This window comes from Dreissena polymorpha, chromosome 3 (genome assembly GCF_020536995.1).
Source record: "Dreissena polymorpha isolate Duluth1 chromosome 3, UMN_Dpol_1.0, whole genome shotgun sequence".
Classification (NCBI taxonomy): domain Eukaryota; kingdom Metazoa; phylum Mollusca; class Bivalvia; order Myida; family Dreissenidae; genus Dreissena; species Dreissena polymorpha.
Window position 1 is genome coordinate 98,552,817 of NC_068357.1, and position 11,722 is coordinate 98,564,538.

Consider the following 11,722-nt stretch of genomic DNA (forward strand, 5'->3'; position numbering starts at 1 on the left):
GATTCATTAAATGACAAAATTATCTTCGTTTAAACAAACTCAGCGGCCGGCTTATGAAAAAGAGGCTTAATACTAATATATAAACAATTGTTAATTGTAATGATGCATTCACTTTTTACGGATACACATTTCTTTAAATGTATTTTCTTACTTTCCTATTTTTGTTATTGCTGCATGTAAACAATCCTTACAACGGTAAATAATTTTGTTCATTTAAGTACATTTTCATGTTTTGAATTTTGCTATCAATGCTTGTCGACATACATGTTTTACTTCAACAACACAATAAGGTCACGTTATGATGTCAATAACGCTTAAATTATGTATTTTATTTTTAAGGGATTTTGTGTTTATTTTTTGACGTCGGAAACATTATCATTCAAGGTATGGATTGCAAAAACAACACAATATGTTTTTACAATACTTTATTAAGGGAAAAAGTTGAATTAAACATGCCTTTACGTGGATTAAAACCCGATAATTATGACAAAATGTAAGTTCTAACTTCTGTGACATTCAGGATTTGAAACTCTGAGCACGTACTTTTAAAACTCGCAGGGTAAATTTGATTTAAGAATTCTATATGATTATTAAATTTAATTCATCAATTGATTTTCTGTCAATAGTTTACATCAAATTTGCGAACATACAGTTAATAAATGTCTCTCTATATATATATTCTAAAGCGAAACAACCGGCCACATTAAGGGTTTAATGTATATGTATTATTCTGAAGTAATACTTGCATAATTTTCGTAGCGGTTAAATCTTAAAAGCATTAAAAAAATAACATTTTATGTTCTATAATGATCAACAACACAATACTTTTTGTGATATACAAAAAATTGAACAAATATTCTGTTATAAAAAAACAACAGCAACCGAATGTATACTTTTCGTACACACATATTATTCAAAATGAAGTCTATGATGTGGCTACATTTAAAATGATACCAAAATGCTCCATGGGGTTGTATATTTGCCATTTACGTCGAATCTTATTTATATTTTAATATGGCACATTACTTTAAATATTTAAGTTATAAGAATAAGCTAAAATTAGATTGGGTTACCAGTAAAATAAATCGGTTACAAATTTTAAAGACATCTCGGTCTCGTGTTAGGTTGAAAATAAATATTAAAGTTGAAGGTACATATAGAGCTTCTCATGGTCTGAGTTGTCGAAAACGAAGCCCACTTGGTGTTTCGATCTGTCAGCCGTTCGATGACTTTCTAACATGATCTTGTTCCGACATGGAATCACAATTTATGTTGATGAAGGTTTGCAAATGCTGCATATTTCGTTATTTCAAACACTTGCGTAACCTGTCTGCCACTATAACGATCACATTAAAACAAAAACAGATTCATAAACTGAGTTATTAAACATCTCATGTGTGTCAGGTTGTTACGGCTAGTTAGTATGTTTCTTTTTTTGTATGACAAGTGAAGTCTTATATATGTTTCACGGTTAGTCTTCAAATACAGAACAGTCTACCGAGATAAAATTAAGTGCATGCGTAATCGCGAAAGTGTTCTCAGATGATATCTAAAAAAAAACACTATATATAAGCTCTACGCAGAGCAAATACTCTGTCGTACGGGTCCAAATATGAGTAAAATTATGGAAAATAATTATTCAAATAAATAAGATTAAAACTTATGTATATTGATTTATTTAAGATAGAAATCGTCACGAAACGCTTGATATCGTTTACCACACCTGTATTTGATTGCTGAATATTGCCGCATTCCAAACGCGAATAATTTGCTTGATATTCGTTGATCTTATTTGTCATTTAGTTGATCACTCGTGATCCACGGGATCAAAGAGTTGGCAATCGACCACATGAAGTTATAATGACCGCAAATGTCATTGTATAGGTTACGAAAACATTTCCTGACTGACTTAATCCCAAAATTATACAACAAGATATTGCGGGAATACATAGATTAAGACGTTTGCAATATAACATTTCATGACACATTTATATGCATCCATAGTTGTAAATATCCATAACCTTTCGTAAACAGGTCTTGCATTACTAAAAACTCACCACGTGTGTTTTGCACTGATGTTATAAAGTGGTGTAAAATCAAGACAATAGAAGGACGCATGTAAAGCTAAAAACGATTTTGTTGTAAAAAATGATTGTTAATTAGAGACATGTAAACATGTTTTTTATCTCCAATTGCATAAAATTTCCGCATGTGTGCACAGATGATAAAAGTATTAAATCAAACATCGTGTGATAGCTTAATATCACACTATGTCAGCGCATGCCAATTATATTTACGAAATACCATTAGTGTTTTATCTCATTCTTCAAACACCCGCTTTTAAGGCATTTACACGTTTATTCGTTTAAGTTCTGTAAGTCGTCTAAAGAAGCGTTGCTCTAAACAACTTTACACGTTTCGGGTTTCCATACATTAAGCATTCATTGTTTAATCGAAATCTAATTTGTTTTACATTTATATTAAAATAGAATTTATAAATAGAATATTAATGTAAATACGTGTCCCTTGAATTTTTCAAGAGAAATATTGTAAAACACTATTGCAATAAAATCATTAAATATAAAAATTATACTTGTATTATTCGAGCTAAACAAAACACAAACATACAGCGAGCGAGATGTATATTACTTGTTGCACGAGCATCCTGAAAAAAGTAAATATGTTATTTAGAGAATAGCCGGCCAACATATATATGGCAAACATATTTTTATTCAAATATTTAAAAATGAAACAAACATATTACCGAAAAAGACACAAAAGATAATTATATTTAATGATACAAGCTCTAAATAATTTAGCAAACTCATTAATATTACTGCAGTATCTTTATTCTAACATTGGTTATTCTTTTTTCATGGTCAAACGTGTTTTCTTTGATTTCATTTAAGTTCTTTTACAACATATGTAACGTGAATCTCAGCTTCATTCTTTAAAAACTATATATTTGAATTATTCTATTTGTGTTTTGCTTTGTTTTACTTCTTTTACTTTACTTTCGTTTAAAGAAAAACGACTGTTATTTGTTCAGCTGCGATCTGTTTATTGTCAAAAACGGTTGATCAGTTTTCTTTTCCTATTGCTGATCCATTGAGTAATGAATTCAAAATTAATTCGCATTATCATTCTGCTTGATTGCTTTTGAATTTTAAAGTCTATTTGTTGGTGTTTGTCTTGTTATAAAGTCCTTGAGGTGTGAGGCCATTCAATCGGTTCAAACCATCAGTTGTTTGATATGACCTTTCCAAGGCAATGACTCAAAATTAAATCATGTTTTCATATTTACAGATGTCGTTGGTTTAAACACTATTTATTTAGTTCATTGAAAGTACATATAAGCAATACAATACAAACATACATATTATTTTCGAACAACATACTATGCAGGTAGAATTGCAGTATTGCTTAACATAAAGACTGTATAATACAATTGGGCAGAATTGAGCAGGAATCCTGAGGCTTATACAGATGTCGTTCTAAATTGGCTGTTTTGTGGTGCATATGCAATGGGTCATTTGTCTTAAGGAGAAATTACTCTCCTTATAATATATCTTGAGTTTTATTATGCACATATGTACAATACTGGTCTGTGTAAATTCTTAAGAAACACAGAATTCGTGGAATATCGCCATCTCATTTACTTTATAATTCGAAAAGTTTTGAATTTACTGTTTTTAATATACCGCATGATATTGTAACATCAGTATCATTTTACTTTTATGTTCAAAACTTATGTAAATGTATACTACTTATTCCAAGAGACTTGTTCACCGCTTGACAAATTGACAGTTTGCAATAAGTAAACTATTAATAAAAAAAGAATGAATGCATTTAATTCATACAAGAAAATTTAACTAACGATTAAGAATAAAGTTTTAATTCAGTAATATAATTTGCAATTAGTAGAAGGTTCTTAAATGCTGTTGTAAAATGGTGGTAAAATCACGCACCATGCGCGCACGCCACATAATGCTAGTGCATCATTTATCATGTAAAACACAATATATTGGCACAACTAACAGGATTGATATCACTAAAATTTTACAATATGAATAAAAAAAAACAACAGTTTTAACATAAATTTTTCCTGGTTATTGCCAGTGTATAGCAATTGTGCTCACGTGATTAATGTGTATTATAAATTAAAAAAAGAAAGAAAAAGAAAACGAAAGTTCCAATAACTCTCTCGTTGGTAGAAAAACTATTATTTTACTTGGCATGTCAATATTTATATCAAATACAAATTATTCAAAATCAAACACAATATTGCAATATTCAAATTCTAAAATGTCGATCAGGACAGACATTATTGTTTCATATATAATACTAGTTATTAAAGAGTAAAGATTATAAACATCACATGATTAAAACTGTGGTCACCGCCTTGGAACGGTCAATGCAAAGAAGTAACAAAAATATAGAAAAGTATTCAGCAATCAATGACTTAAATGAAGCATTTTATTTTTGTATATTACATATAAGGTTTACACCTCATATTCATGTTTCCGTTCGTTTTTCTAAGACATCGCATGTATTTTGTATTACAGGTCGGTCTTTCGAGGCACTGGTGAAAACGAAAACTATTTTTCACTCGATGGCTCTTGAAGGAGTTGGAATCGCTTATGCAAGCTAACAAAGGTTGCTGGACCTAACTCATTTTCGTGTCAACTATGAACAATATAAATGTTGCTGCATCAATAGGAGATAAATCATATCATATCCCCCATTCTTAATTTATCACCAGAGACCAATTACCAAATATTGTGACGCAAGCCATAACGAATTAACACAACAAAAAACAATCATAACGCAGTAGAAAAATATACTGAATTAAATTCAAACGGCCAATTTAAATCACTGGAGCCAATATTGGTTTTTATCATGTTCCTTTACTTTCGGGAAAAGTAGCTATTTGTTTTATGTGTATGAACGTTTCTTGCCAAAGTCACGAAGTTTTAATAATATGATTTCTGCCTTGCTTTTGAAACTGTAGATTTAGTGCGTTTAAAATTATGTTTCCTAATGTTTTTGAAATTAAGGTCCAGGTTTTTTTTATAAATGAAGGCGTTTAAACACGCATTACAGTATACTTATTCTTTGTGGTAAATATGGCTCCCTCCACTCATACAGGCTTTGTTTGCTGTGCATTCACAAGTATTTGTTTGCTTTTGACATGAAAGCTGTCACAGCCAGTGTTTTCTTGGTAGCGCGTGCATTTGACGAAATCGAACATTAAGAATTTGCGATTGCATTTTCAAGAAAAATGAATTTTAGTTACAATCAATCAGTTGCGAACATTTTGCATGTTCAACCGATTTAGAATAGAATAAGTTAAGTCTCTTTAAATGATTCATGATACTGTCACCGACAGTGAGCCACCGCCACGAGTGCATTACTGTCGGATGTGTGAAGTAAAAATTAGCGATTTCATTTGTTTTCACATAAGTATATTTGTGTATTTTTAAACAAAGGACAATTATATCTTACAAATAACGGAATCTTGAGAGATTTACGGTTTTCGCTGTCTTTTAAAAAAAAAGATTGTGTGAAAGTTTGACGAAAACAAGTACTTTACATGTAGGATGAGTCAGGCACGTAGAAGACTATAGGTATTAAATAAAGGACAATGGCTTATAAAAACAGGACGCAATCTCAAAACCTTATAAAATGTGCTCAATAACTTAGCACAAATACTCACGTTCACGATTGAGGACAATCGGATGCAACATGTAGCGAGGATTGCATACGAAGACTTTTGCGACAGACGGAAACACGGGTGCACATACTGAACGGCACATGTAGCGAGGATTGCATACGGAGACTTTTGCGACAGACGGAAACACGGGTGCACTTACTGAACGGCACATGTAGCGAGGATTGCATACGGAGACTTTTGCGACAGACGGAAACACGGGTGCACATACTGAGCGGCACATGTAGCGAGGATTGCATACGGAGACTTTTGCGACAGACGGAAACACGGATGCACATACTGAACGGCACATACCTTTTTTTCAATACGCCTTTTGGTAGGAGATAATTAATACTAGTAAGCTGTTATTATGATTAACGAAAATGGTTCTTGCCTATTTCCAAACTCGAATGTAAAGCACACCATGGAAGGTGTGTCTATTCTTTACATGAATAGTTCGTGCCCAGCCCAAAAATTTATCACGCTTGATTTAAAGATAAACTTGTTCCAATGGTCCTATTAAGACAGCATATCGCATGTAAGTACAACGCCTTTATCTTAAACATCTTACAGGGGACATTTTCCGATTCATAACTTAATTATGGGTTATGTGATTGCGAAATATGGTGACGCAAATGATCAAATTTGCAAGTCGACGTGTCTCATGCTTTGTCACCCGCTTTCAGGTCAAGTGCAAACCTGACACTTATTTGCAACGGGCACCATATAATACCCATTTTCTCGGTTCCTTTAACATGAAAACGAATTCGGTTCCTCTTTTTTTCATTTCGGGTCTTGTCTGGTATTTATAAATACTAATATTTTATCAATATTTGTTATGCAATATAATGTTGATAGTTTATTTTTAGCATTTACTCACACTTAAAGTGAATAAATAATTAAATTTCAACTCCGTTCGCCATGTCATCATTTGACCTTAAATTGTGACAAGTATACAATTGAATAACGCGCATACGGTAACGGAACTCGTGGTCACACAAAAATGCATTTGTTAAAAGGCATGTTATGCTTTTTTCTAGGCAAACCTGTTTCTGAAATATATAGTATATGGTTAAATAAAGTAATATTTTTGTATATCGATCAACAGTTTAAATTGATTTTTATTATCACAAGAAACCATCATTTAACTTTCTTTCAAAACAAACAAAGTGAAGGATGCACAGTTTGTTTAGAGTGGGTTCATGGACTTTTCGATTTGAATTAATCACCACTTAACGTTTAAAAAGCACAGCATCTTTTCCGTTTAAACATATATTTTCACATTTCCCAAAACGTTGCTATATTTAAAAATGGGTAAGACTTTCGTAATTAGTGTTAACAAAATTATATGTTTATACTTAACACTTACTTTAAGTTTCAATATGCAATAAGTTAAAATACATGGAATGAGTTTTTTGTGTCATTTGTTTGTAATAGTAATTAGAACCATTTTCACTTATAACCATTATTACTTATAACCTTTAATTAGTAACGTGCCTTGTGATTTCAAAAACAAATTATCAGCGTTTATAAAAGTAAGAAATAATGTCAAAATAAGAAGAATAAAAAATGCAAAATCTTAAATGAGCAGTAAATTGCGGCAAAATTAAAATGGAGATGTCGCTTCACTCATGAACAGTATATTTGCTTGTTTTACCGATGTAAGTTGTTCACGCGCTATGTTTCACAATTTCACGTGAATTGATTGTAATTAATTTTAAGTGAACTTTGATGTATTCTGGTATTTATACTAATACCCGAACCTACAAAAAATGCGCGACCCGACTTACGATAACTGAACCGACCCGACCTAACCAGACAAGAAAATGCATCCTCCGCGCAGTGATTTGACTGGAACCAGCATAGCTGGATCAAATCCCTGCCTTTACAACCAACCACCCGATGATAGCTAAGCCACGTGGTACAATAATTGTACCGTTTTTTTTTTACTTTTTTAAATATTGGATTTTTTTTAATGAACCTATACTTATACACGATTTTCAAAAATATAAATGAAAATGATACTACATTTCATAATATAAAACTGAAACAAAAAATTCCTAACAAATATGATAGAATTTTCTTGTGATGGCAGAGATTGCATGCGAGAGAAAATGCGAACCTTTGCATTCCTTCTCATTTGCGCACAGGATTGAGGTTTTTATTCTGATCTATCCAAATAATGTTTGTGTCATCAAATTAATTATTACTTTTCCACGTGATACATGGCGAGGAAACCCGTGTCCAATTATGTGTTTTTTTCTTTTATTAAGAGGATTTTATTTTAGTATCACGCTCTTGTCAATGAGCATTCTAGCGATTTCGAAAAAAATAGTTCTATTATAATATTAATTAAGCAGTACAGTTCTTGCGTATAAACTAGTATTTTCCAATTGACAAGTTGTGCAGGGTGAATAATTGAAAGGATATGTCATTATGTGATTTTTGATACCAAGCCTGTTTCCATTACAGTGCACAGTTCCTAAATTAATTTCAAATATTTTTTGTTTTGTCACATATATGAAATCCATTGCAATTTAAACGCTTGCATGCAACTTACAACTATCAAATATAGTTCTTATTCATGTGATTGAAATGAAAGTATTTAGGCTTAAATAATGTAAAAGTCGTTGTTTGGTTTCGTTCAACATATCTTTCTTTGCTTATAATATGCATACAATGTTTAAGCGCCTCGTATATAACTCACTATCTTTGGTCTATCCATTGATACAGCGAACTGGTCACTAAGACATGCTAGCTCATCATATACTTAATCGCAGGTTCAAAATAAAATAAAAATCGTCGTTTACAGTGTAGGGTGAACGAGATGTTTTACTCATTAGAGATAAATTAAGAACTTAAAGTGATATTATGGGCATCTAACAGTTGATAGGTGTCTATCGCAACCGTTGTTTATTTTTGGTGTATTCACTTCATATACACTTATATTTGTTAATGCAGCATCAACATACTAAAACAATATCCCGGAAAGAAAAATAAATATGCATTTGAATATCAACCGTACTTTCGTTTGACAATTGATCATGCATGTACGATGTGAACCTAAATTTAGATTAAGTTCAGATTCGTTCATACGACACAAAGACACAATTTTGTTTTACGGATCATTTCGGCTTAGGGGACTGGGTGAGTCATGTAAAATATCGTATATCAAATATATTTTTAATAAACAGCTGGTAGCAAGATGAGTTGCAGATAACTGGTCAGTAACCACATTTTAACTAACACTTTTGACATGTTGATTCTTTTCAGCTCAATTCAACAGTGAAAAATGCCCATAATATCACTTTAACAGTTTAGGGCTAGAAATTGTTTTATCTTTAAGCGAACTTATCAAACATGACAATTTGTAGAATTGCCGGAATCCGTGTCGTATGTTTTGCTTATTGTGCATGAATATTCTGATGCGTCAAAATGTCTTTTGTTTAAAATATCACTAGGTTGTGCCAACGGGAGATACATTAAAGCGATATTATACGATTTTTATATGTGGTAAATTGTAATATATTGATAAAAATATGTTACAATAACACAAAATAGGCAAGAAAAATTATACATTGAAAACGAATTTCATAAAATGCAGCAAAGACCAATAAGCGCCCCGAGCCGATTGTGACGAAGATATTTCGTACATATTTTCCTACAATGACCGAAGCATTCGTCTTTTTATTAGGATCGGAGTTAGTGTTCGTGTGTCGTATGAATAGATATCGTTGCAGGAAATTAAAATGATCCGTGAAACTAAATTTAGATTCATATCGTTCATGCATGATATACATGCTGGCGAAAAAATTCGACTGTACAGACATTTTCGATTTCAGAATTAATATCTGGCTTATTTCGCATTTTTCGACACATGTTCTTCTTAACTTTTATTTTAACTTATATAGAAATGTATGTATAATAAGTGTTTTACATTTTATATAAATATATAAATATTTGACAAAATCGTATAATCTCGCTTTAATGTTACTTTCTTCAAGCATTTAATTAAAATGTCAAATTAGCGATAGATTAAAATACATGAATGTTTTGCAAGTTATTTGCCACCTTCCAAAAATGTGTATCTGATGTTTTAACACATTTAATTAAGTTATGGCCGATCACAAATGCTTCACATGCACTTGCACAATGTTCGTTTGTATATAATATTTAGAAAATGTACAATGCATTTGCAGATTGAAAAACAATCCGAATAACACATCAACTTACAAACGATCAACTCTAGTGATATCATGTGTCCTTATTTGGCTGTAAAACACATGATGTTGTGTTTGTACTTTCAGGAGCTAGATTTGACCGATTTTCTTGTCGGTGGAGGACAGAACAACGCTTCCATTCTTCAGAACAAAGTTAAGACTTCATGTTTGCAGGTGGAGTGTATATAATTTCAGAACTATCTTAAACTGCGCATCCTGGCGCTTTGCTTATATTAAAATGCTCCACGTAAATACACGTACATGTACGACACTATTTTCAATATGGAAGTGATTTTTATGTGAATTAATAAAAAACAACAGCCGAATGTGTTTTTGTTTTCGTTCCAATAAATGAATAATTATAATATGTATAATGAGTATCTTTGAGTTCACAAGTATTTTTAAAATACTTTATATTAATCTCACCAATAGTGCATAAAAGTAAATCGATACCCTTTACACAATATTATATCGAATGAAGAGCTACAGTTTTAGACTAAGGGAACATTAAGCGGACTTCCACTTGGTCAGATACGTTTTTCTTTAATGTTCAAAGGTATCTCATGAAGGCGAACGTTTTAACGTGTATACCCGTATAATATATTAAAGGGGCCTTTTCACAGATTTTGGCATTTTTTAACTTATTCATTAAATGCTTTATATTGATAAATGTAAACATTGGATAGTAAAAGCTTCAGTAAAAAATCAAGAATAAAATTAAAAAAAGGAAAAGAACATTGCCCGGAGCAGGTTTCGAACCAGTGACCCCTGGAGTCCTGCCAGAGTCCTGAAGTAAAAACGCTTTAGCCTACTGAGCTATTCCGCCGAGTACACATATTTGACGTATTTTATACCTTATATAAGCAATCTTCGTAGTTTCACAAAATTTAACGACAAAAACAGAACTCTCCAAATTATTCAATCGTTTCGCGTTGCAACGCTTTATAATTTTTAGGTTTTAAAATCGTCAAAAGATGCATATAATGGCTATATTAGACCATGGTAAATGTTCAGTATTACTGTTTCCTCACAAATATCATAACTAAAACGAAAATTTGCGAATCTGAAACAACTTTTTTCAATTTTGTCAATTTACCAAAGCGTGAAATGATCCCTTTAAAATTTGAATTCCCTTAATAAGTTAGTCATTCATGCAAACCTATTATACTGTTAATTAATTATATGTAAAAAACGGATTGCAACTGATATTGATTCTGCATTATAATGTATTAAAATATTTACACACGCAACGATAATACTGTTATCTGCAATTTATTATTATCATAAATATAGTTTGTAATAATGGTTACATCAGCTTGCTCATAATATATTAAAATATTTACACACGCAACGATAAAACTTTTATCTGCAATTTATTATTATCATAAATAAAGCTTGTAATAATGGTAACATCATCATCATGCAAGGTATATAAAAATGATATTATTTTAGACCATATATATAAATATGAGTTTATATAGTATTAATATGCTTAAGTTCTTGATCGGCCAGTAAATATTTGTTAAGTTGCATTTTCAGACAATAATTCAGACAATTTTTACAAGCCAATTTAAGTTAAACACACAATAAGTAACAGGCATATAGGTCAAATGGCACGGAGAAAATCAATTAGTTTGTAGACATTATAATATTATTATATTATTATAAGATGCTGAAACGCAATTTAAATGCCCAGTCAGTCAGGACATGACAGGTTTATGGCTTTCATGCTTCTATTATTTGTTTTGCATGTGCATGAAAAATCTGCCGATACCACTGATTTTTAATTTAT

The 11,722-nt window shown here is 31.4% G+C and overlaps 1 long non-coding RNA gene across 1 annotated transcript in view; it reads left to right on the forward strand.

Moving 5' to 3' along the window:
- The window catches only part of LOC127873610 (uncharacterized), a 49,636-nt gene extending 39,380 nt beyond the window's left edge, over window positions 1–10,256 (forward strand). The window contains exons 2-3 of the long non-coding RNA XR_008046287.1: window positions 4,566–4,656; window positions 10,018–10,256. This is a non-coding gene — a long non-coding RNA (uncharacterized LOC127873610). The remainder of the gene's footprint in view (window positions 1–4,565; window positions 4,657–10,017) is intronic.
- The last annotated feature ends 1,466 nt before the right edge of the window (window positions 10,257–11,722 follow it).